The 23,667-nt window shown below is 40.6% G+C and overlaps 1 protein-coding gene across 3 annotated transcripts in view; it reads left to right on the top strand.

The window, feature by feature from the left end:
* Window positions 1-23,667, top strand: part of MPPED2 (metallophosphoesterase domain containing 2) — a 127,305-nt gene that overhangs the window by 95,202 nt on the left and 8,436 nt on the right. The gene's annotated exons all lie outside the window — the stretch shown is intronic.

Below are 23,667 nucleotides of genomic sequence, written 5' to 3'. Positions count from 1 at the left end.
GTTTCCTCACTGCTTGCCATTCGGACAGTAGTTACAGCACATGAAGCACTGTGAAAAGTGCGAAGTGTTACAGTTAAGTTATTTTTAGCAGGATATGATCCAGCTAGGTACTGAGCAGATGCAGGCTTTCATGATGATTTCAAAGGAGCCAGAGGGACCATTTGCCTGCGTGAAGTTTGTGTACTTGATGAAGTTCTCGGCTGGATCGTTGCACTGGAAGGCTAAGTAGGTGTCTATTTTTTGCAGGATAAGAAGGGGCGTATTTGAGATACTGTTGAAGTGGAATAGATAGCTGTGTTACTTGAAGTGGGAGCTGATAACGTGTGATTTGAGGACACTTGAAGCCCTCTTCTCCAAAAAGTGGAAGGTTAATAAAAATGATGCACCGAGTTCACTTTTTGAGATTTGTCTTTAGGGTGATAAATACATCACTTAATAATTATGAAGAAACATTAAAAGAATGCAGACAGGCTTCAGTCTGTATTGCAGTGCAATGGAGTCAGGGAAAACCATCTGAAGTTGTTGGCTGGAAATGCTGTGCTCTCTGTTATCCAAACCCAGCAATGAGCTGGCTAATGCACCTTTACTATAGAAACCCCCACCAAGTCTATACCCAAATGCCTGTTGAGAACTTCTCCCAAGGAGGTAATGAGCTGTCAAAGACCTGGGCAATCCCAGCCCTCCTCTCCCCAGCCCAGACTCTGAGTCCAGCCCAATTTTTTTCCATGGAGCTGTTGGGATGTTGCTTATTTTTCCAATAGACCCACCTTGGCACTGAGTGTCTTTGGGGAAGATATTTAGACTTCAAAGGAATTTAGACCTTCATTTGAACTTGGGGGTGGGCCACACGTAAGCACCTGTGGGAAGAAATGTACCTTTGTTCCTCACAAGTTAATACTAATATTCATTCCTACCTACTAATAACCACCTCCTGGTCTTTTACATAAAGTCAGACTAAAAGTAGGAGATTGAATCTTCAATCAAAGGCACTTCCCAGGTATTTGAGAAGAGAGTCCTGCAGTCCAGGCGGTGAAAACTGACACTTCTTCTTGCCTTCTATCAAAAGCGGTGTTGAAATGTAGGGCCTGTTATTGTATATTTATTCAGGCATCAATCACAATCAAGCCTCCTGCTAGTTCATCTGTGAGGGCATTGTAATCCTATTTTTATCAGTTCCTTCCTGTACAACAGACAGTTAAAATAGCATGAGTAGGGGTCAGAAATATCTTAATGGGTTCGGTTCCCAGAGATATCGGTGACCAGAGGAAGAGTTTTGCCGAAATTTCTTCCTGAGCTGATAAGGTAGATAAACAGGGGCAAGGTGCAGACTTGAGGGCATGCTGTGGGAAGCAGAGCATGGCACTGTAAAGGAGCTGCAGAAAGATTAGGTAGTATTACTTATGGGAAAACCTCAGGAGCAGATGGAAAATAAATGTTACCATTTGCCAAGTTACCTGTTGGTAAAAATAAGCATTTAGTTTTTTTTTTTTTCCAGGGTGGGCTGGTTTACGTCTGAGTAATTTTTATAATTAGCTTTACTTTTGTTTTTGCTATTGTACTTACTAAATATCTATGAGTGATTATAAATTTGAAGAAAGTTGAGTGTGGCAGTGTTTCAATCTTGTCAACCTTGGGTGAATGCTACTGACTCTTATTTAAGTAACAGCATAGCTTACTATGCATTGCAGTCATTAAACTTTTTATTTTACATTTTTACACTTCATATTTTTATATGTACATTTAATTTTTTCTTTTTATAAAGTGATGAATTATGCTTTTAAACTCTTTTTTGGTCATTAATTCAAGCCATCTTTGGATGCAAATTATTAGAATTAGTTTATGAATGAACACAGAGAAGGGTTTCAGGTTTGTCCTCTTACCAGAATAAAACTACCTTAGAAGTTCTAAATGCATAAGGAAAAAGAAAGTTAATTACAGCACATTTTATTTTATAAGAAAAAGCATTACCTTTGTTTCACTTTTAAAATTGATCTGTTGTTCCTGGTCAAGCTAGTCTTTCCAAGATTGCAGAGATAATGGACCTAGTCTTTCATACTTAGTTTTTATTCACAAATTGCAGGTGGTACATTTGCTTTTCTGATTCCCGGTTTGTTTATTTTTTTCCATTTTAATGAAACATTAATATGAACTGCTTGTATAAGCTAAAATAAAAAAGGCATTATCTTCTCCAAAAGCAGGAACTAATCCTGTAAAAATCATTTTTAGCAAACCGGGATTCTAAGAGCTTATCTGGGGACTTCTGCCAGTTCAGTGGTTTGGCTTTTAACTTTAGGAACAATTAAACGTTGCTTATTGTGTAGGATTTTAATGATTTTAATTTTTATTGTTAGTGTAGACTTTGTGTGGGTAGTTGCAGATTGAGGGCAAATATTAAAAATTATTACTGTGTCGGACAGCTAATGATGTACTTAATATAAACTAGAATTCATTATGTAAAAACTCAAAAATCTGTATTAATTAAATCAGAAATGTAAGTTTGTTTCCCCGCCGGTGTTTTTTGTTTGAATATTAGTAATTTTTGCTACAAGTCTGTGATAAACTCACTGAAGAGAACAGAGAAGCCACGCGTCAAGCTACTTTTCTATTTAGCAGTCTTTCCTCACCCCCTGCTGTGCTAGGGGTTGCAGCTGCTTGTGACGCTGGGTTTTATGTTTAGTTACACAATATGCGAAGGTTATGCTAACAATGTGCTGAAGATTTTGAATGGCGTTCCACCATGTTCTTATTTTAAATTTGGTTGTTAATTATTCTAATTGTGTATTCCAAAATATCCTTTCCAAAGAGAACTTATTTAAAATAAATTGCACAAGAAAGCAACCAATCGGTAAAGTCAACAATATTTTTGGAGACTGAATGCTTTTTGCGAGCAATAAAAAGAGTGACGGTGTCAGCATTCTTCCATCATGAACAGTGAAAACTAACAACAAATAATCAGAAGCCATCCCGCTCATTGCAAACTGAAACTGCATGCACAGTAAGCCAAACTTCAGTATTTCTCTACTTTCTGGATGTTTTCTGGACAACACCTGGTGCAAATTCAGATAAACTTGGTGAACTTGTGTACAGCTGCGACTCCTGGAAAGCTGTAGTGCTCTTCCCAGGGTCTGGAGAAGCTCATAGGGATGGGTGGTCCTTTTGGTGATGGATTCAATCCATCAGGGCTGATAGCAAGCAAGCACTGCAGGTAAGTCTTCCCCAGGGGTCTCTTGCAGATTTTCTTGTTTGCCCTTTTTGTTTCTCTAATGGAAGTCCCTTGTGTTTTCCAGCCTACCTGTTGAAAGCACTGGCCTTTTCATACAGAAGCAACATGCTGAATTGTGCATTAAAAATCTTAGATAATCATGATTTTGTAGCAGCTGACCTTACAACACGAGCAATTAAATCTTACTGTTTGAGGAATAAGCTTTAGTTCAAAAATAAATTCTGCAGTTACAATAATCTAGGTTTTTCTTTTATTGCGGCTGTTAACTATCAAGAAATATTAATCATTTCTGGAGGCATGGTACGTAAGTTAATTTAAAAGTTGGTCTGACTTTTTTTTCCTCTTTAAATAACAAGGAGGTAAATATTGGTGTGAGCAAAAGATGTTATTCTAGTTGGAATAAATAGGTGGGGGTGGAGGGGGTTGTGACTTTCATATCACAGCTTTCATGTGATACTTCTAATTATATTGCACTTTCCTCTCACCCCACTCTGATGGTTGTATTTCGGGTGAATTTGTTTTACTCCAGCAAAAGCTGACAAGAAAGGGCAAACTGCTCCTTCTTGATATTCTGTTCCAGAAAGTAGATTTTTTCATTAGCGTGGTGATTCTTTAAAACAGCCACCCTCAAGGTAACCAGGCAGCACAGGGAGCTCCCCAGGCTCTGAACAGAAGATCCATCTCATGCCACTGTTCCGTGGCTCCCGGTCACATACCCTGAGCTTTAACTGTTCAGAATTGAAATGCTGCTGTTAAAACTTGAAGCAAAGGAGTTTACAGGCTGTGGTTCCTATGCTTCATTTCTCACACAATGCCATGAGGTTGCTGAAAGCAAGCAGAGGATCCCATCCTGCAAATTTCAGTGTGAAGGATTTCAGTTGTTGTAAGCGGCTCTCCTGAAGGCGCGTCGGTAATTCTGCCTCTTTGTGGAAACACGAGCTTCCTTCTCTTCCCGCTTCCTCACTGTGTTTGCATCCATCACATCTACTCTTTTACATTTTATTCTATGGGGATTTTATATAGATAATCGGTAATATGCCTCTAATCCTCTGTGTAAAATGTTGCTGGCTGTAAAGACAGTGGTGCTCTGTAAGCAAGGTATGACCCAGAGCTCACTTCGTCTTTCCCTTGACTCCTGTGAGCGTTTGGTCTGGTCCTTCTGATTCCACCTTCATGGATTTCCAATGTTTTAGTATCATTACTGTTAATGAAATACATTTGCAATAACTGCAGTAAATATCTTGCCAGTAGTCACCTGGAATTACATCTTGGTGCAGTTTAAATCAATGGGCAAACTTCTCCTTTTGGTGGGAGATGAAGTTTCAGTCCCTGTAAATGACTGTTGGATCTGGGATGGGGAGACAGAGGACCGTTGTTCCCCTCAAGACAGGCAGGGAGTCACTCTGTTTTCATACATTTTGCAGTCAAGCAGAAGTTACTGTATAAACCTTGCATTGTGTGCCTGATATTCTCCACCCAGAATGAGACATTGTGCTTGTAGAGGCTTTGGTAAACATGTTTAAAGGTTAACTGGTAGATTATAAAACATAGAAAATGGCAAATTGTATTTACCTATGTGCATACATAGCTCTTGTAAGACAGCAGGCTGACCTGGGTAGCTTTGGACAAGGAAATTGATTGCGGTGGCCGTGCAATATTGATACAGCAGAGAGGAGCATCTGGATTTGAACAGGACTGGACTAACATGTTGCAGTGGTTTTCAATCTGCTAGTGCCCAAGGAGGCTTTTTTGGCTGTGCAGTAGTATCTGATTTTGGTGCCATGTTATAAAACGTGGCACTTATTGTTAATAAATTACTGTAGTCATCATAATGAGCTATCAGATAATTATCTCTGCTAGTTACCCTATGTGAACTGGTTTTCATAATTTAATATCTTTAAATATGCTAAAAAAGTATAGCTGTTTCCATGAATAGTGTGAGCAAAAGGCCCTGATAATTAAGTCATTTTCTCTTTGGGAAGAATAGAATTACCATCTGAAATATTTATAGGAAATATCTCAATGACCATATAATGTATCAAGTCCAGTTTGAAATCACCATTTCCTATAGCTTGAGTTCAACAGAAGTTAAAATATCTTTGCATAACACGAGTAGAAGTTAAAAGTGTTATTAGTTTCTATTTTATCATGAAGTTCTATTGTCAAGGATAAAACTCCCAAGTGTACCAAACAGAGAGGTGGAAGAAGTTGGGAGTGGGCATGAGAGCAAAAAAGAGACACCAGATTTCCAAAGAAACAAAGAATAAAGAAAATGCCTGGTTAGTATAGTCGGGATAGGAATGTAGAAAACTTGAGAAGAAAACTAGGATAACTAGAAGTTTTGATGCTGAGCTGACAAAACTGGTGTTGTTCAGCTGAGAATGTTTGCTTTCAAAATCCGTGTGGAAAGCACTCAGTCATAAAAGTGTCTTCAGCACCTGCAGAAAGGCTGCATCAGTGCTTTGGAAAACTCACTGGGTGCATTTTTAGGCCCTAGATAACTTTCTGACTGTGGTCCTCTGAGTCTGATCAAAGCTTATTGATGTCAGTAGGATTTTTTCCACTGATCTCAGTAGGCTTTAAATCATGTGCTTGATCCAGAAGTTCTTCGACAACAGCTGAGAAAACCTTAAACACCGCACTTGGAGTTCTGCCTGATTAAGGACTGCAGATTTACATTATGAAATACAGCATATAGGCTCAACTGTATCTCCATCTTGATGCCAGCCTTGGCATCTGAATAGCTTAGAAAAATACTCTGAAATCTCCAGGCCTGTAAGAAATTGAAAACGGCTTTTGCTTTATGCCTGCAAAGAGTCCTTCGTTGCAGCTATAGTCTGAAAAGTTAATGTGGGTGCTGTGTTTTCCGCAGTGTAGATGTTTTTCAGTATTTCAGTGTACTATTTTAAGAACTTCCTCACATCGAACAGGTATCGGTTCATTATACAGATAAAAATAAAAGATTAGGAATGAAAGCCAGCTCCCTCTGAAATCTGTAGCATTGGCTCCTTAGTTCTGTAAAGCCAGGATTTCATTTCAAAACTTAGCTTGGAAGGCAAAAGCCTTCCCAACAGAAGGCATGGCCAGTACAGTTTTATACTAGACAACTAAATAAGTAAAAGACCCTTATAGTTCAAACTGCTTTTCAGCTGTACTGTTACCTGTTGGAGATGCAATGTAATTGTTTGATGCAGTATGTTAAATTCTTCCAATTTTCTTAAAAACTATTAATACTTTCATTAAACAATTTTAATTCTGAGAAGAAATTATTTTCATTTTTTTCCTTGTGTTTGTGAGACCATCCAATACTATCATGCTTTAGAAAGGCAGATGGGAAGGATAAGGGAAAGCATCTAATCCACACGCCACCTTTATGATAACCCTATTTATAATGTGGGCTGAAGACAGAAAGCTTTTTAAGTTAAATTGTGTGGACTTGAAAGCATCAGTGCTGAATATTTTATGCGAAGCTTGTCAAGGGCCCTTACTAAAATAGCTTAAAAGCAGTATCACAGTTGCCTCCTTATAAGCATTGCACACTTTCAAAGAAGAAACATGCTGAAGGGTTTTCAATTGTGCCAAAAGTTGGTATATATATTTTTTTTAGGTGTCAGATTTTATATGCTGTATATATACAAGCATGCTCATGTGAACAAACACCTTTCTCACCACATTTTTGCAGAAGCTTTATTTTATATAATAGATGTTGTTCCTTAAGGTATAGTAATTTTGTGTTACTGTTTTGGGGGTTTGGAGATTTGATGGCTTTTCCTGTATTTAAAAGCTGAGGGCTGAAGCCAAGCAAGAGTTCCTGAGCTACTTTTTTTAGTTAAAGGGGATAGAAACTAGCACCTGCAATCCATCCCAGCTGCTTTGAACATCAGCTTGTAGACAAGTTGTACCCTTCGTGAGGACACGTCTTTCTCCATCGCCTATAAAGGAGCCCAGCCAATTGGCTTGTACCAAACATTTGAGTTCTGAGTGGCTAAATTTAGCTGACAAGGACTCATTCACTGTACCTAATAATAACAGGTCATGTTTGTTCCTGATGCATTGTCAGAAATGAAGCTACCGCAGGAATAAACTTACTTTGGTAGGGATATTGTGGCAGTGGTTTGGGCTCCGAGAAGTGTGAAGCACTGTGGAAAACTCATTCCTGAGGACAGGCAGCAATAGCTTGTATTTTAAATGCTTTGCTAATTCATCTATCTGAATACAACTTGCAGTTAAGCAATTAGACGTTGGAGCAGAAAGTTAAATATTGCTCTCCCTTTTAAAAATTCATACTTACAAGCAGAAGTTAAACTGCTCTAACATTTGGTGAACAAAGTTTTGGTATGCAAGTATGTCAGGCTAACATGTCAAATCGTGCTCATTTTCTGTACACTTTTTTTACTTGATTGTAATTGCATAGCACATGATGAAGCATATCTAGTTCATATGTATCTATTAAAAAATATAGAGAATATGTTATGTATAAGTGTGTGTGCATGCATGCATGTAGTTATTTGGCATTGCCCTGTAGAGGCTGGTGAGGCTATTCCTATGGGGTTTTGTTTGGTTTTTTAAGGAGTATTTAATTCGTGTCTCCTGAATGAGGAGGACTTTCTGAGGAAGCTTTTTAACCACTAGAGTACTGAATAAACTGAAGTGACCATCTGCAGTCTTCTGCTTCCCTTCCCCCTTCTTTCTCCCAGCTGTAGCTAGGGAATAGTAAACTAAGGAAATGGCTTGGGCTGTGGGTCCTCTGGGGCCAGGTTATCTCCTGCATCCCTGGAAGAGGAAGGTTTCAGATGTGTCCCACTATTAAGCTCTGAAAATATATCCCCAAAATACAGTATATCTTTCTTGTATTGTCTTAGTCATGGAAGATTCTGATCATTTGGAGCTTCAGTTGGGTGCTGTTAAAGAAGGTAGTTGCATAGATTTACATCTTCAGGGGAAACTGGCCAAACCATGGTGCAGAACACTTTTTACCCTGCATCTGTTACTCAAAAGTTCATTTCCTAATGCTTATGAGAGAGACCATGATGACCTCTGTTCTGGTGGGTTTTTTTTGTTTTGGTTTTTTTTGGTTTTTTGGTTTTTTGGTTTTTTTTTTTCTCAGAGGGTTTTGTGATAGTCAAAATTATTTCTTCTGAGGATAAAGGCAGGTGAAGGCTGAGTATGGGCTTGTATCAGAGAATGGATGGCAGCAGAACCTTACCAAGAGGGTAGAATGTGAAGTTTTAAAGTGGATGTTGCTAATAGAAATGCACCTTTTCATATCTTCTGCACTCTCAGAAGCAGAGCAATATCAAAGAGCAGAACAGCGAGAGATGACTTATTGAAAAATAAATCATGGGTGAAATTTTGAACGTTGACTTCAATGAGACCAGCATTTCACACACATTGATACGGGTGCTGGATGTTCCTAGGTGGAGGTTACTGCATACAAATGCTCACTGTTCTGTCTTTAGCATTGCTCAGGAGTAGTCATTGCCGTGAGAGGCAAGTCTACCTATCTCACTGAGCTGAAGTAAATGGAGTGTTATTCGGGGTGAGCAGTTGCTCAAATGGAGGAGAGAGAATAAGCGATGTTCAGATGCTAATTGGTAATATAAACCCTTCTATATTTCTTCTAGTGGTTACCAGCTCTATATGTCATAGAGCAAGCCTACAGAAGGAAGTTGCCTTTTAAAGGCAGAAGTTTATTACATAATTAAAGCAAAAAAAAAAATATTTAGAAAAGAGAAACCCAAGTTCAGAGTTTGATCTTCATGTTCTCCTTGGAACAATTCATTATAATTAATAGAAATATGCACATAAGTTAGGGTAATGATACATGTTATCATTGCCTTCTCCCTACTGTCACTGAAAGGAAGCTTTTGCAGATTCTGAAATCCCAATAAGCAGGAAACATCAACTCTGAAAAGCAGAAGTTTTCTGAAGGATATTTTCTTTATATATATATATATATATACCAATACTGCCCAAGCCTCAGTCTATTAATCCACATAAAATATGTATTATGGCTGCGTGGATCAATTTTCTGTATTGCCCAGGTTTTCTTGCTGTCAGTGTCTCTCTAACATTGGTGAGAGAACCTGTGGTAGTAAAAATATTTGCAAGATTTGGCCATCAGTGCTATTCTTTAATAATGTGTGTATGTATATACATAGGTGCATAGATGCATACAGAATTTTCTTAACCTGTGCTTTGTATTTCAGCCTGCACGAAGTTGCATTGCAGAGCTTCTCCCTGTTACCATTAATACCTGGGAGTGGACCAGGAGCCAGGGGCAAAAGTAAATTGTCACATTTGCCAGGCATGGTTCATTGGAGAAACCAGCTCTGTTGCTTTCTTGTGCCTTTGCTCATCTGTCATTGTGGCAATACATAGTGACATTTCAAACAGCTAGCATGGAAATAAGATAAAAAGTGTTTGGGACAACTGGGAAATTTCATTTAAACAGAATGTCAGACCCTAGTCTCCAGTGAAAATACTGTAGGTTTACCATGTCCAGCTTTGCAATATCATTTGATGTGAAATTAAATCAGAGGCCAGCCCTGAACAGGAAAGCGGTTGAGCCCGTTCAGTTTGAGTTTGGTACTCCTGATCTCTCTGTTGCTGGCCAAGAGTAAGTAACAGTGGCTAACTGTTCATAAAGGTGTTTTGAGAGCATGATACCCACAGAAATGCCTTTTAATTCCTTGTATTAACTTGAGGTTTGAAAAGTTTGGTAAGTCTCTAAAAACCTTGTTCTGGCCCTCATTGTTCGTGTGGATCGAGTTCTTGCTGGCTGACAGTTATTTTGCTTTGCACAGTAACCTAACACTGATATTTCAGGACAAATAGGCACCAGCATGGCTCCTGAATGGGTGAGTTACATGTATTCATAAGCCATTCCATTCATTTCTCTGACATGGAAAAAAGGGTAGGGCTGCTTTCATCCTGCTGCCAACCCTTTTATCTCTAAAGACTCAAATTTCAGGAAACCTTTCTGCCTAGCTCAAAATTTCAAAGGGATCCTGTAATATTTAAAAAGTTTAGTATCTTAATTCTCATAATTTTGAGGGGAATGTTTCTTTTCCTGCTGAGAAGACAAAACAAAGCAACCCCCCCAAAACAAAACAGAAACCGATGAAAAAAACCTAAAGCAAAACAGGTTTGGAGATGTGGGGGTTAGTAAAAATGTGTTTAGTGTTACTTCACTTCCTACTATTCAGGACAGCACATTGTTAAAACTGATGCAGTGTTTATACACATTGTGGTTATGGCTATAGTCGGGGCTATTGTTGAAGGATGTTATACAGACATTTATCATAGTATGTCAGTAAACCCATTGTAAAAATGTCCTAGTAGTTAAATGAGGCTTAGATTTAATGAGGCTGTAAGAAAGGACCGTTTTTTTATCGTACTGTAAATAAGGTTCCTATAGCAATGTCATTGGGATTAACATGCAGATTTTCTTTTGTTTCAAAATAAGAGCTATATCCGTGAAGTTAGGCAAGCAGTTTAAAGAACACGCTTTTACAAAGCCTTTGAAGAAATAGTTGCTTGGTCATACTCTGACTATGCAGTGATAGTAAATGAAGGTGTGACATAAAAAATTCAAACCTCCTCTTCCCACCCCCAAAACTAACAGTACAATCTAGGCAATAAAATCCTAACGCTAATAAAATCCCCTGTTAATGGCTTAAGTAATACATTGTCAATGGCAGAAAAACCCTCTTCAATACTTTTTAAAATGATAGTTAAGATAGTCCTAAATTTCTGTGCTGCTTCATATGCTAATGGTGAACTGACTTTAATACATGTTTCTAACACTGCTGCCGCTGAGAAATGTAAAAATGAGGCTTGTGGCCATTAAGATTTTGCCCACCAATATTTATTTTCCTTGTAGCTGTGAAAATGGCCATCTAAAGCTCCAAAAGGTAGTCACTTGGACCACACTTTAGCTTTCTGCATTTATTTTCAATCTGACACATTTTCTGTGAAGTATAGGGGGCATGCCTTATGTTTAAATTAGAAAGTAGGAAACTGTAAGGGGAAATAAATATAATTTTAACCATTTGAAAGGACTTTGTCGCAGCAGATTAGGAAGGGAAGAGTGTCTTAATTATTATTCATATGTTTCTTTTACGGTAGGGGTGCGTTGTTATCTTTAAAGCAAAGCTTTAAGTGAGTTTGGCCATCAGAGGAGCAGTTCCTGCCCAGAATAACCAGTTCTGAGCCCAGTGCTACCGTTCCCCAGTCCCAAATTTGTGCTGTTGAAGATTTGAATCCTTATAAAACCAAATAACTGAGAAGATGTTCCAAATTTTTTTGCGCATGGGTGATGTCAGTCTCACAGTACCGCTAGAAGGGAGCGGTGCCTGTGGCATGGAGAAGCTGGGAAGGCTCAGGAGAGAGGCGGGAGGTTTTCCGAGTGGTTTTGCTGCCAAAGGAAAATATCTTACTGAAGACAACTCTCTCTAGTCTTTGCAGACCGAATTGTGCTAGTCTACTTGCAAGGAACAGCTGTCCACAGTGCAGAAGGCAGGATACCCTGGGCTCCTGCCTTTCCAACAGCCCCTGTGAGCTTCGGGATGGAGTGCGGCTGCCTGGGAGGCTGACTCACCCCAGTGAGAGGCACAGAACTCAGTTCTGCATCATTTGATTCCAATTTTAGTATTGCTGGCTCTAAGAGGAAGATCCAGACAATGGAGTGTTCTCAGGGAAGGGGGAAAAAAAGGAGAAAAAAAAAAAAAAGATGATAATTCAGGATGAGGATATTTGGATCCTTGGCAGCAGCCATAAACACAACAGCTTTCCTCTTCCACCAAGAAAAATTTCTACTTAGCTGGGCACTCGCATGCCCCATCAATGTCCGTGGTTCCCCTTTGGCAGCACATTTCCTTTCAGCTGCTACATTCTTTGCTTAAACCTTTCTGGGGACATTGCTGAGGGTGTGATTCTGAGTGCTTTATCCTACAAAAGTAGATTCCTGCAGCTCTCTATTTAGAGGGCTATTTAATGTTAGCTCTCTATTCATTTGGAAATAATGGTGTTGGGGAAAAAAAAATTAATTAAAATGGCTTCAGAAAGTAGTTAATTATAAAGCCTACCATGGCCTGAAGTCTAAAATACATTGCAGACTGAGAAATCACGTAGGGGTGCATTACTAAAATAATTAATTTAAAATTTTACATATATCACCCACACAGCAAATGCCGTGGCTGCTGCTAAAATGAGTCCAGTGCCCTTCAAAAACTGTGAGCATCTCTTGTATCTCCCACTCACTCCCTTTTAGATGGGCTTGTTTTCTCCTTTACTATGAGCATGCACTTTGTGTTAAGAACATGAGGGAAGGGCTTTGGGTAAGAAATGAAATCTTCACTGCATTTATTTTAGCATTTTCGTTGTGTTTTGTGGGACCAGGGTTTAACTCCTTGTGTGCTCCATCTGACACAGGCAAGAAGTGCCCAGACCTAACTGCTACCCATGCCGTGCTTCCTTCATCTGGTGCAGCTTCTGCATTGATCTGGATCCGTTAGTGTCAGCTGTTAAACTAGTCTCAGACCATTTACAGTCCTGCCAGTGCTCTTCAAAGGATAACAGGGATGTAGGTCCTGCACTGGTGTGCTGACCTTATACCACCGTGGGGTCCCATCAAGGCAATCCTTTCAGTTCAGCACTGTTGCACCACGTTAGGGCTTTTCTGTGCTAGTGCCGCTGTGTTTGCCTACGTGTGCCAAATAGGAGTAAATATTGCAAAGCCTCACCTTGAAGTGCAGGAAAATAGCTGGTGAGTTTTGGTGTTTGGGGGCGAGGGAATGGTTTGGGTTTGTTGGTTTTCTTGGAGGTTTTTTTTGGTTGATTTTGTTCTGGAGTTTTTTGTTTGGGATTTTGGTGGTGGTGGTGGTGGTTTGGGGTTTAGTAGGGGGTTTTTTGGTTGGTTTTGGTTTTTTTCTTTACTTTTGAAGAAATGAGGAGATGTCCTGGGCAGGTTCTGGTTTTGTGATCCCCCAAACCATACCTGCTCTCCAGTAGCTATCAATACACTGAGATTCTTGCCTCATGTCAGTCTAATTTCTAGTTGGTGCAGGTTCTTGACATTCAACACTTTATCAAACATAGACTGCTTGGCACCTATTACCACTGATCTCAGCATTGCTAATAAACAGCAACATCAAGGCCATATTTTCTGGTTCCTGTCAGACCACTGCTTTCCTGGGTGAAATAAAAGTCCTATTAACATGCTCCTCCTCATTGGCTCTGACAGTTTGATTAATTAGGCCCCCTCTTTAGATGACCTCTGCACTGACACGACAAGGAGGTGAATATAAAATGAATAGTTTGCCCACATAATGGCCTTCTGCAAGTTTCAGATTTTTATCAGATCAGACTGAAGTCTGGGGCCTGTATTAAAACCTACATTGTACAGCGATATACAGCTGTGGGTTATGAACCGCAGGGTTTACAACATGGTTGAAGAATTAAAACCGAACAAATCCTAGCCATCCTGATATATTGACGTCTCTCAGAATCAATCTTTCCTTTACTCTCTTGACCATACAATACAAATCTAATTCGTTTACATTATCAAATAAAATGACCTTTTGTTTTCAACAGATTTTTTTATTGCCAGAAAATACAGTATGTTAACTCTGTGGTTATTCAGCCTCCCATAAAATACTAATGTAAAGCCATTATTCTAGTGCCACTCTATTTAAATGTCAGTCTGCCTTTCTATTATAAACCGCTGGTTCCTAGGCTTGTAACTCATCAGTAAAAAATTTACTTCAGGTGAGAACTTGTAATACGAGCTCATGAGTTTCTTTGGAGCTGTATTTTTTTTTAAATACGAGTGTACTTGATCCCAAGGGATGAATATGTAATTGTGAACCTATAGCATGGCATGTGTAGCAAGAGAAACATCAGATCATGCCAGCATGTTGCCCACTGGATGGTGCCCTGACTGGAGCCGCTGCTTTGCAGTTCCAGGAGAAGCAGTTTGGTCACTGGCTGCACAGGGGCTTTTGGACTCCGATCCAACTACGAGGCAGCTCAGGCTTTTCATAAAACCTGGAGTTTTGACTGGTGGTCAATGAGAAAGACATCTTCCCTACTCCTTTTTTTTCTGCTGCTTGCTTGCTCACACTTAATTATGTTCTGTTAACACTCTTGAGGGGAATTAGGTGTTGCATGTGGCCTGGGAGAGGGGTGGGGGTCAAAATCCTCTCTCCGTCAAGCTGTGAATTGAAAAGAGCATGAACTGCGTTTTATTGGTCAGGTGGAGTCACTAATACAGAGGTTAAAATTCTGCTACGTTGGTTTCTAATTAAAGTTTTCATGTTAGGGTTTTTTTTATTCACCAGGAGAGTCAAATTAACTCTCACTCAGTCTGTGGTAATCTGCATCTCCCACAAACCTCTTTGAAGGGACAACGTGAAGGTGGGTGAGCCTGAAATTAAATGTTGTGTAAACTGACCTGCATGTAATCTGAGCTCCTTGTTTAATCATCTTGAAGCCAACAAAAGTGAGTGACATATACCTAAACAGATCCTTTTCAATTAAAATAATGCTTCCTTTACCTCTGTGATGCCGAATGCTCTCTCCAGTCTTCTCAGCAGCTTCTGCTTCTTTTATAACCTTCATATGTTCCCCACCCCCCCCCCAGTCTCTTCTGTCATTTTTCTTTTCCTTTGTCTTCATCTGTTGATCAAGTAACTACATTAATTGATTTGCTAAATTGGCTCATACATAAGACAGCTCCTCCAGGTAATAACCTGAAAATGTTAGCTTGTGTTGCTGGGGTCATGCCTGACTGCTGCTGTGGTTGGAGTTTTTGTTGGTTGGGGAGTGCATTGCACCAGTTCTGCAAGTTATTTGTCGGACTCCTTGCCACAGGCAGAGAAACAGGAGATAAATGTATTTTTATACATGTATATACATACATGCACACATCGTGTGTAATATCAGGTGTAGGATTTTTGTACCTGTGAACTTGCTTTGCACAGAAGTCTCCTGAGGTTTTCTGAGCTGAGAAGGTGGTGTGAATTTGTTTGTTTCTTGGTTGACAGAATTTGACAAATGAAGTAACAGTGGTTTGGAATGAAGTTTGGGCAGGAGTTGCTAACTTTTCCTTCCTGCAGACTCCAAAGTAGGATCACAGGTTTTGGTAAAGGTGAAATTTTAAGTAGGCCAGATGTTAAACTTCTGTACAAAACAAAGGATGTTCACAAATGAAGAAAATGAGGCAAATCTGCATTTCTTCACATTTGTCTCATGACATTTCCTAAAACTTAAAATAGTAAATACAGTAAACAGTGTTACTGCTTAAAGTCCAGCTGTGATATTTTGTACTGTACCAAAATGCCAAATAAGCATGTATTGTGACACTGGGAACTCTTTGATTGTTTGAGCTTTTTTCATGTGGTTAGTGAGGGTGAGCGACTTTGCATCCAGCTTCGAGAATAAGCTGAAACGGAAGGTAGCACAGACTTCAAACAAACAAGAAATTCCGGGAGTATCCTGTGGCCTAATTATAACTAACTGTTTCCATTCTCTTCTGTAAATTTTCAGAAGATTATGTTACGAGTTCCTGCAATTAAATATTGTGGGCTTTGTGTGCATGGAAGACTAATGCATGTGAACCTTGTTTGGTTTTCCTACCATTCTGGAAAGTTTCAGTTTCTTCTTAAAGAATGCTAAGCAGCATTTTGAGCAAAAAAATAAATAAAAATAGTGATGGTATTTATAGATAAACAGCACCATCTGGCAAAAAGCAATCTCAGTGTCTGATTTTAAATCATTGGAGTAGATAAGAATAATTGACTTAAAGACCGATAGTGAAAATCATGGAGGACGGTATTTTGTGTCTACCATCTGATTCGCTTTAAGCAAGTTACTTAGGCTGATATTCTGGCAAATTTATTCTTGGTGTAGTCAACCTAGTTCTACACAGTATCTCTATAAACTGCTGTATCCAGATTGTTCTGAGGCTAAATTAATTATCACTTGTAAGGTACTTAAAGTTTTTGAAAGCGTTCATGATCTGGTGATTGTGCTATAGGTTGGTGCTTAGTGGATTTTTCTGGTTTTTTTACTTTTCAGAAGTAACAAAGTGGTTTGTAACTCTGGAAATCAGATCAGGAAAAGCAAGGGCGACCCAGACATCCAGAACATTAAACGGCTCAAAGACCAAAATCTTACCTTCTTGATGCTGTGTGCTAGAGCACAGAAGTATGTTATATGGAAAGCTCCAATGAGATACAAAAACAAGAGCTAAATTTGGCTGTGATGCAAACCTGCTGTTTGAGTGACTTTGTAACTCCCGGGTCCTTTGTAGGTGTGTACTGACCACAGTTCTACTGTGAGAGATTAATTCATTCCTAAAGTGGCTCAAAACGTAGATGTGCTATCTAGCAGGTATTCCTGTAAGCATAAACCGGCAAGTCTCCTTGTTTTCAGAGGATTATCTTCAGAGAACAGCGGAGTGGTAGAAGCTAATTCCTCGCAGGTAGCACAGCTATTGCTTTTTCCTCCATCATCTGTGGGGTTTGCTCTGTGGCTTATGGAAGTATCAACATTATCTAGTGTTCCGCCTCATGTGTTAGGGTTCAAGTAGATAGAGCCTGGAAAAAGTGGAGCTGGTGCAAGGACTGATGATGGGGCCGGGGGGGCTGTGGCCCCTCTGTGCAGCAGTGAGCTGGTACGTTGGCTCGGCAGCTCTTCGGGAGTCCCCGTCCAAAATTCATCCTCTGGGGCAAAACTCACCTTTCATGTTGATGTCATTAAGTTACATATCTTAAGAGCAGCACAGGGTACAAATGTAAAGTTACATAAAGGTGCTGAAACACTACATTAAAATGTGTATCAGGCATTTTTCTGGTTTGTGGCTTCAGCATTTATTAATCAATCATGGAATCATTGGAGTTGGAAAAGACCATTTAGATCATCAAGTCCAACTGGTGACCTGACACAGGTTAGTCAGGCTGTTCTCTGACCAGCAGAGCCTTTTGGAGTGACTCTCTAGCGATGCTAAAGAATTCTATATTAAGTGGTATGCAAAACCGTGAAGTTCCTGGATGCTGTTTCTTAAGGTTAAGAGCCAAATCCACCAACAGGGCAGACAGGCAAACCTCCCTCCCAATGTTTATTATTCTTACTTATATGTAGCAACATTTGTTTCAGAATTCACTGAAATGTAACTTACTTGTTTCAAAGGCAGCCATCCTTCTGTTAGTATGTTGCAAATGCTGCTTTTATAAATAAACAAAGCATTCAACAGAAGCTACTGGAGGGAATTACACCTGTTACAGATTTTGGGGGTTTACACCTTCAAACGCACACGCTACCCCAGTGGATCACAGATATGCACAAGTAGGTGTGTTGGGGGAGAGGGCTTTCCTTCCCTTGTGCTTTTGCTCTGCTTTAATGTGTATCCTCACTGCAGAAACAGGGCTACTTGCAAAACCTTCTTCCAGATCTACCTGGGGTGGAAGCTTTGTCAGGTTACACTTCTTGCATGGATAATAAGAGACAGAAAGTTAATTTAAAATGTAATACAACTAGTGTATAAGGATCATGTTTACTAGAAGAAGCCAAGCATCATTCTATAACAGGCACAGCTGTTGAGCAAAACTGAATCAGAATTTCAGCCAGCTGCTTTTTTCCCTTTTGTTTCCTCTTTCCCCCTGGCCTGTCCCTCAGAACAGACATCTGATTTCGGTTGTGAGTTTTAGGATAGATGTTCTGTGATTCTCTGTTTCTACAAAGCCCACAAAATTCTGCCTTAACAGTTGGAGGCGTTCGAGCGCTTTTCACTCCTACAGCATCCTTTGACACTTGACGGGTGCGTGTGCCCTGTACAGGGAGGCAGTGTGGGAATGAAGGGGGACGTGTGGCTGCTCTGGAACGAGAAGCAGTTCTGCAGATCAGTCCAGTGTGGTACTTCATAGACCTGAGCTGCTGCCATAGCACCCATCGCCGTGCGTGGGAACAGTGTACTTGGTGTATGAATGCAGCGGGGGCTAGGGCTGGCTCAGACCAGGTCTGTCCTTCAAGCCATCCTCAGCTATATGCAGCACAGACATGCAGAAGCTCTAATACTTGCTTCTATTAGTAGGCCTTTGTGAATTCTGTTCTTTTTAAAAGTAGAATGAAATTAGCCCTTGAGTCAAGTTTGAATTATTTTCATATTTTTGGGATATTAAAATATCTCCCAGATCTCATTAAGTAAAGCCCTAAATAAAATAATTGCAATACAGTTAGGGATTGGCAAACCTCAGAAGGTTTGGAAGAAATTTCCTCTTTGATGAGCAATTCAGATACTTAAACAAAGGTTGTCTGAGTCATAAACTTGAGAAATTCATCTTCTCCCTTCCTCTCCTTTCCAGTACCCATTATCTTCCTGGTGGTGTCCTCTCCTCTGCTTCATGGTGTACTCTTGAGCCCTGTGCTCTGCATCCTCTGTGTCTTGTAAATCCTCCATGACATTACTAGCAATTTAACCTCCTGCCTGTCTGTTCTTCTGCTCTCAAGTTTCTTAAACCCTGATGTATTTTTATGAGTTTCTTTACTCAACTTTCTTCTGTTTTCTTCTTTTAAAAGAAATGTCTTCCCCACGGAAGACGACTTGTGGTCTTAAATACTGTGTGTTAACACAGTACTGTACTGTTAACACTAAACATGTGAACTGAATGGACATTCATCTGCCAAAAGGCATTGCTAACCATCCAAGACACAGGACAGAAGTTGCCAGTGGTTGGTATGGGCCGGCAGAGAAACCAAATGCTGAAAGGTATCCTCAGAGGTAGCAGGCTTTAGATTAGGGGTCTAGAGCTCAGCTACCAGTCAGTAACAGCTGGGCAGCCTGGAGGCAGCAAAGGCAGAGATGTGCAGAGACTGAGGGAAGAACTGCAAGGTGTGGGATGGAATTCTTTTCATGTACCGTTTTCCAGACATATGGACAGCTAAAGCTGCACTGATTCCTGTATCAGTCCATCCTTCAGGTGATAATCTGGTCCAGATCAGCACATCCAGGGAATGTGCTGAATGGTCCTAACATTTTCTTTGATATCTCCCTGAGATCCAGGCACGGGTCTCTATCTGACAGGAGTCTAAGCTTAAGCCTCCAGTAACCAGTTCGTACAATCTGAGGGAGAAATGGGGAACAGCTGGGTGCAAGGAGTGTGCCAGCTCACACTAGCCTGTAGCAAATGAAGTGGTTGCTGCAGCTTCTCGTCGTGGAAGACTGCTTCCTAGGGAAATGGCATTGTGTGGACACCTTCCCTCCAGACACGGTGGATGGGTGGGAGTTATGTTTCTGAAATGCTTTGTGATTGTTTAAACCAAGTGTTTATAACATAAACCATAAATCAGGTGTTTGGAGTTTATACTATGTAAGTTGTGAGAGATAAAACGGGGGGTGGGGGGTGGGGGTGGGGAGGGCTGGAAGATACAGTAGCATGGCTAACACCATCACAGCACTGGTGACCTGCTTTTGTGAGAGCCTCAGCAGATGTAAGATGCACGGTAAGCAACATCCCAAGGAACCAGACCCCGGGATGCCTCTTCGGTTCTATGTTACTGCCCTCACTTTCTAAATGGGACACTGAGGTACAGCAGGTGAATGCTAGCGGGAATAACTACAGCTCGAGCCACCAGCCTGTGCCTCTTACTGGTATCACAACACTGCATATAATGAGCACATTTAGGAAATCATTTAGCCTTTAAGATTTCCTGGCTGTGGTTGTTATGAAAAAGCATTTGAATATGCACTATAAGAAGGAGCTTAACCAAAAAAAAATAAATTGTTTTTGTAGCACTGAAGGCAAGTTTCAGAGCCTTTAAAGAAGCTCTTATCTTGTAAAATGTGCTTCCTTAATACATTGTGCACTTGCCCTCCTCAGCCTTTTGTTTCCATGATTACACATGGTCTCCTTCTTCCCCTTCTCCCTCGCCCGCGCTACAATCCCTTTTTGTGTATTCCCACTAGGCACGCTCTGTCCATTGACTGAATGGAGACGGGCACGTGTGCTGCTCTGCCCTGGCAAACATTTGTGCGTGGCGTTCGGGGCGGAGGGAGGAGGATTGAAAGGCTTTTCTCTTCTGTGCACAAAGGTCACTTTCCCCCCCTCCCCTGCTCCATGGTTTGTTCTCTGCTAGCTGCTGCACTGCCTCCATTCCCATCTGGGGCTGTAATAGATCCTTTGGGGATGTGTTTGCGAGCTAGTCCTGTAACGGAACGAGTACAGGAGTGCATATCGGCGTCCTGTCCCACTGTTTCTGTTCTGCTAATGGAACTGTCTCTCTCATGAGCCAGGTCTGTGTGTTCCATTTGAATGCTGACAAAAATAAAGAGCATTTTGTTATTGTTTATTAGTTGTGCAGAAGTGCTTCCTGCTGTGATGCCTTTCAGACACCCCCTCGGCTGTTATCCTGTGGAAGGAAACAGACGGAGATTTTTGCCTCCTGTGCATCTTACTCATTGGATTAAGGATAAAATTAAAGCTTTCCTAAAAGACTGGGCAGCCTTAAAAATGAATGAATACATGGGATTAAAAACCCATGAGAGAGTTTATTTATTCTAATCCTGTTTAGAAGTAACTATTGAAATAAGTGGATTTACTAGTGCAAGTGAAAGGAAAAGCTGAATATGGAAGGTCCCGTTGTACATTTACCTTTTGAGTTCTTGAACTCTGAGGATCAGGTAATTAAATTCATGAGCCAGAGGAGGGATGAAAGTAGGTAGCAGGATATACTATCCTTTAAAAATGTTTAAGTTCCAGAAGGAGGTGAAATTCCTTTATCACCTGGATGGACTTGGCCATGGCTTTGTGCCTCCTGTTTCCTTATGTGATGGTGTTGCTTCTGAGGTGCACACACTGAGGAGCAGTTGTAATTTTGTGCCATAAAATAATGCTCCATCACTGTGCTCATTTTGTCGGGTCGGGGCTTTTTGTTGTGGTTTTGGTTTTTTGCGTTTTGTTGTGGTTTTGGCTTTTTTTTAACATAATAGTAAAATAGTAAAACCATATAAAGTAACCTGGGAGAAGGGAGCTCCAGTCACCTGCTGAAGAGGCAGTTCTCTGCTGTTAAAAGCAGATGGGTTTGTGTGTCTTGCCAGGGGGTTCTCCCAATGCACCTGCAAAAGGAGAGTGAGTCTTGTCGCAAAGCTTAAGATCCCCTCCTTCGTGGTATTCTGTCAAGTGAAGTCTGCGTCTCTCGCAGCACAGGGTGTGAAGATAATACACAGCCTACTGAATAAGCATTCTTTTAATTGCAGAAACTGTAACTTCCAAAACGCCAGGTGGAGGGGGATCTGTGGGGATTCCTGCCTGGAAATGAAAAACTGAACAGAGTAACGATGGGCCAGGTGTCTGCCTTTCATGAGGATATTCCCTGTGTCACATCTGGTGCCAGCATAACTGCTACCCCTAAATGATAAGGGAGCTTTGCAGTCAGGGGAGGGCTGAGCTGTCAGGTGAGTGGGGGATCAAGAATTATCATGACGGTTTGATGGCGGAGGAAGGATGCTGTGAAGTGCAGCGTGGCTCTGACGATCGGAGGCTCAATTAGGTTCTCCCGGACATGGGCTGACATTCCGAGCAAGCGGGACTTGCATCACGCCGGGTGTTGGGTATGAGAAGGTGTTCTGGTCCATCAAATGTAAAATGACAAAATCATTTGTAATCTCTCATTACTAGGCCCTGTGGCTTTTATGTCTGCACCTCCCTTGTGGCATTATTCAACAGCTGATAGCTTTCTTTTCTTGCCAGCTACTTAAAAATGAAGTATACTATTAATGGTTGTAGGAGGTAACTGAAATCTTTTACTTAAAACTTCACAGGAAAGAAAAATAGGTCAGATCTTAAATATGGTTACTAATGGCTGAGTAGCCTTTCTAATTATTTGCACCTGATTGCAACTTACCACAGGTGGGTGCAGCCAAAGTTCATTATAAATATTTCTTCCAGGATAGGAGGTGGTTTCTCCCAGTGAGTAATGAGCTTGAGAATACGCTGCAGAAGGCACATAACTACATGCACAATTTTTTCCCTCTAAATTATTTAGAAGTTGAGAGCGACTCTATTTAACTGCTATGCATGCAAAAAAGGGCACTAAAAGAAGTAAAATCTCCCTGTCCAATACCCCTTGATAGGATGTTGCCTACCTACAGTGCAGGCTTTGTCTTTGCTGCACACATTTAAAGTTTGCTGGGGATAAACAGCTATTCATCTGTCCGCTCACGGGATTCACAGTACATCAACTCCATTTCGTCTGTGCCACAACACAGTGTAGTGCAAACATCGGGTGACCTTCCTTGTGATCTCATCTAAACCTGAATCTGTGCCATAAAGCTGTTTCTCTTGGTGGTGTTCTGAACGTGTCCTCTTTCTTCTTGGCTTTCTGGGGAAGTCTGAACCATCTCAGAAATGCAGGGACACTTGGTGTGCCCGGTCAGGCAAGGATTCCTTTTTCAATTTTTGCTTTAAGTGAAGATTTAGGAAAGGAATTCATGCTTTAGATGCTGGAAATCTGTGTCTGTAATCCAGGTGTCCTTCCAGCCATACTTTCTCTTCTCCTCCATTTATTTATTTATTTCCGATAAAAATATTAAGTACTCGAGCATCTTTTTTTGTGTGCATGCTGCATAATGGGGAAGGCTTCTCAAAAGTTTTCTTACAAGTGGATTCCCATGTGGTGCCCATTAGTCACAGCTAATTACAGAGGCTGGTGAACGAAGAATATATTGGAGCTCTGGTTCCCCTCCTCCTCCCACAGTGCTTCAGAAGAAAATAAAATAAAAAAAACTGCAGATAAATCCAGGTTTTTCTGTGGTTGTAGTCTCCAAAGAGCTCCGGAGAGATCACAGATGTGGTTTCATGTTTCAGGTTTAACTATAGTATTATCTACAGGAGAAATGCAAGTGGGGAAAGAGTCGTTAATTGACAGCGAAAAAAACCAAACACACAGCACATAGGTTGAACTTTTAAGTAGCTGAATGTTTAGCCAAACTGTATTTTAACTTTTAACAGCAGCCCTGAAGGTTACAATAATCTTGATATGTTAAAACCTTAGGAACAGAATAGGAAAGGAAATTTAGATACGTGTTTCAGAAGGTCAGTCGGAGAAAAGCAGAAACACTTGTGATTTAGTTAAAGGTAAAACACATTCTTCAGTTTTAATTCAGTTGCATACAAATGCAAATAGAAATACAAATGCGTACCTCCTGTGAGGTACACTGACCTTACTTTACAACTTAGGCACTGTTTTAGGTGTGTCAGTGGGTGCACAGTAAGCCAGCGGCAAGAGGTGAAGTTGCATTGTTATGCACATGAGGAACCCATAGCTCACATGAAATGTTTAACTGACATCTAATTTTCCCGTCTTTTGTTACCGTTCATCCAGCATCCAGGAAGTCTGCTAGGTCGAACGAGTTCTTATGTGTGTATAGTATAAAGTACTAGTTC

Source organism: Falco punctatus (assembly GCF_963210335.1).
Source record: "Falco punctatus genome assembly, chromosome: 10".
NCBI lineage: Eukaryota > Metazoa > Chordata > Aves > Falconiformes > Falconidae > Falco > Falco punctatus.
This window is presented reverse-complemented; position numbering and strand designations above follow the sequence as displayed.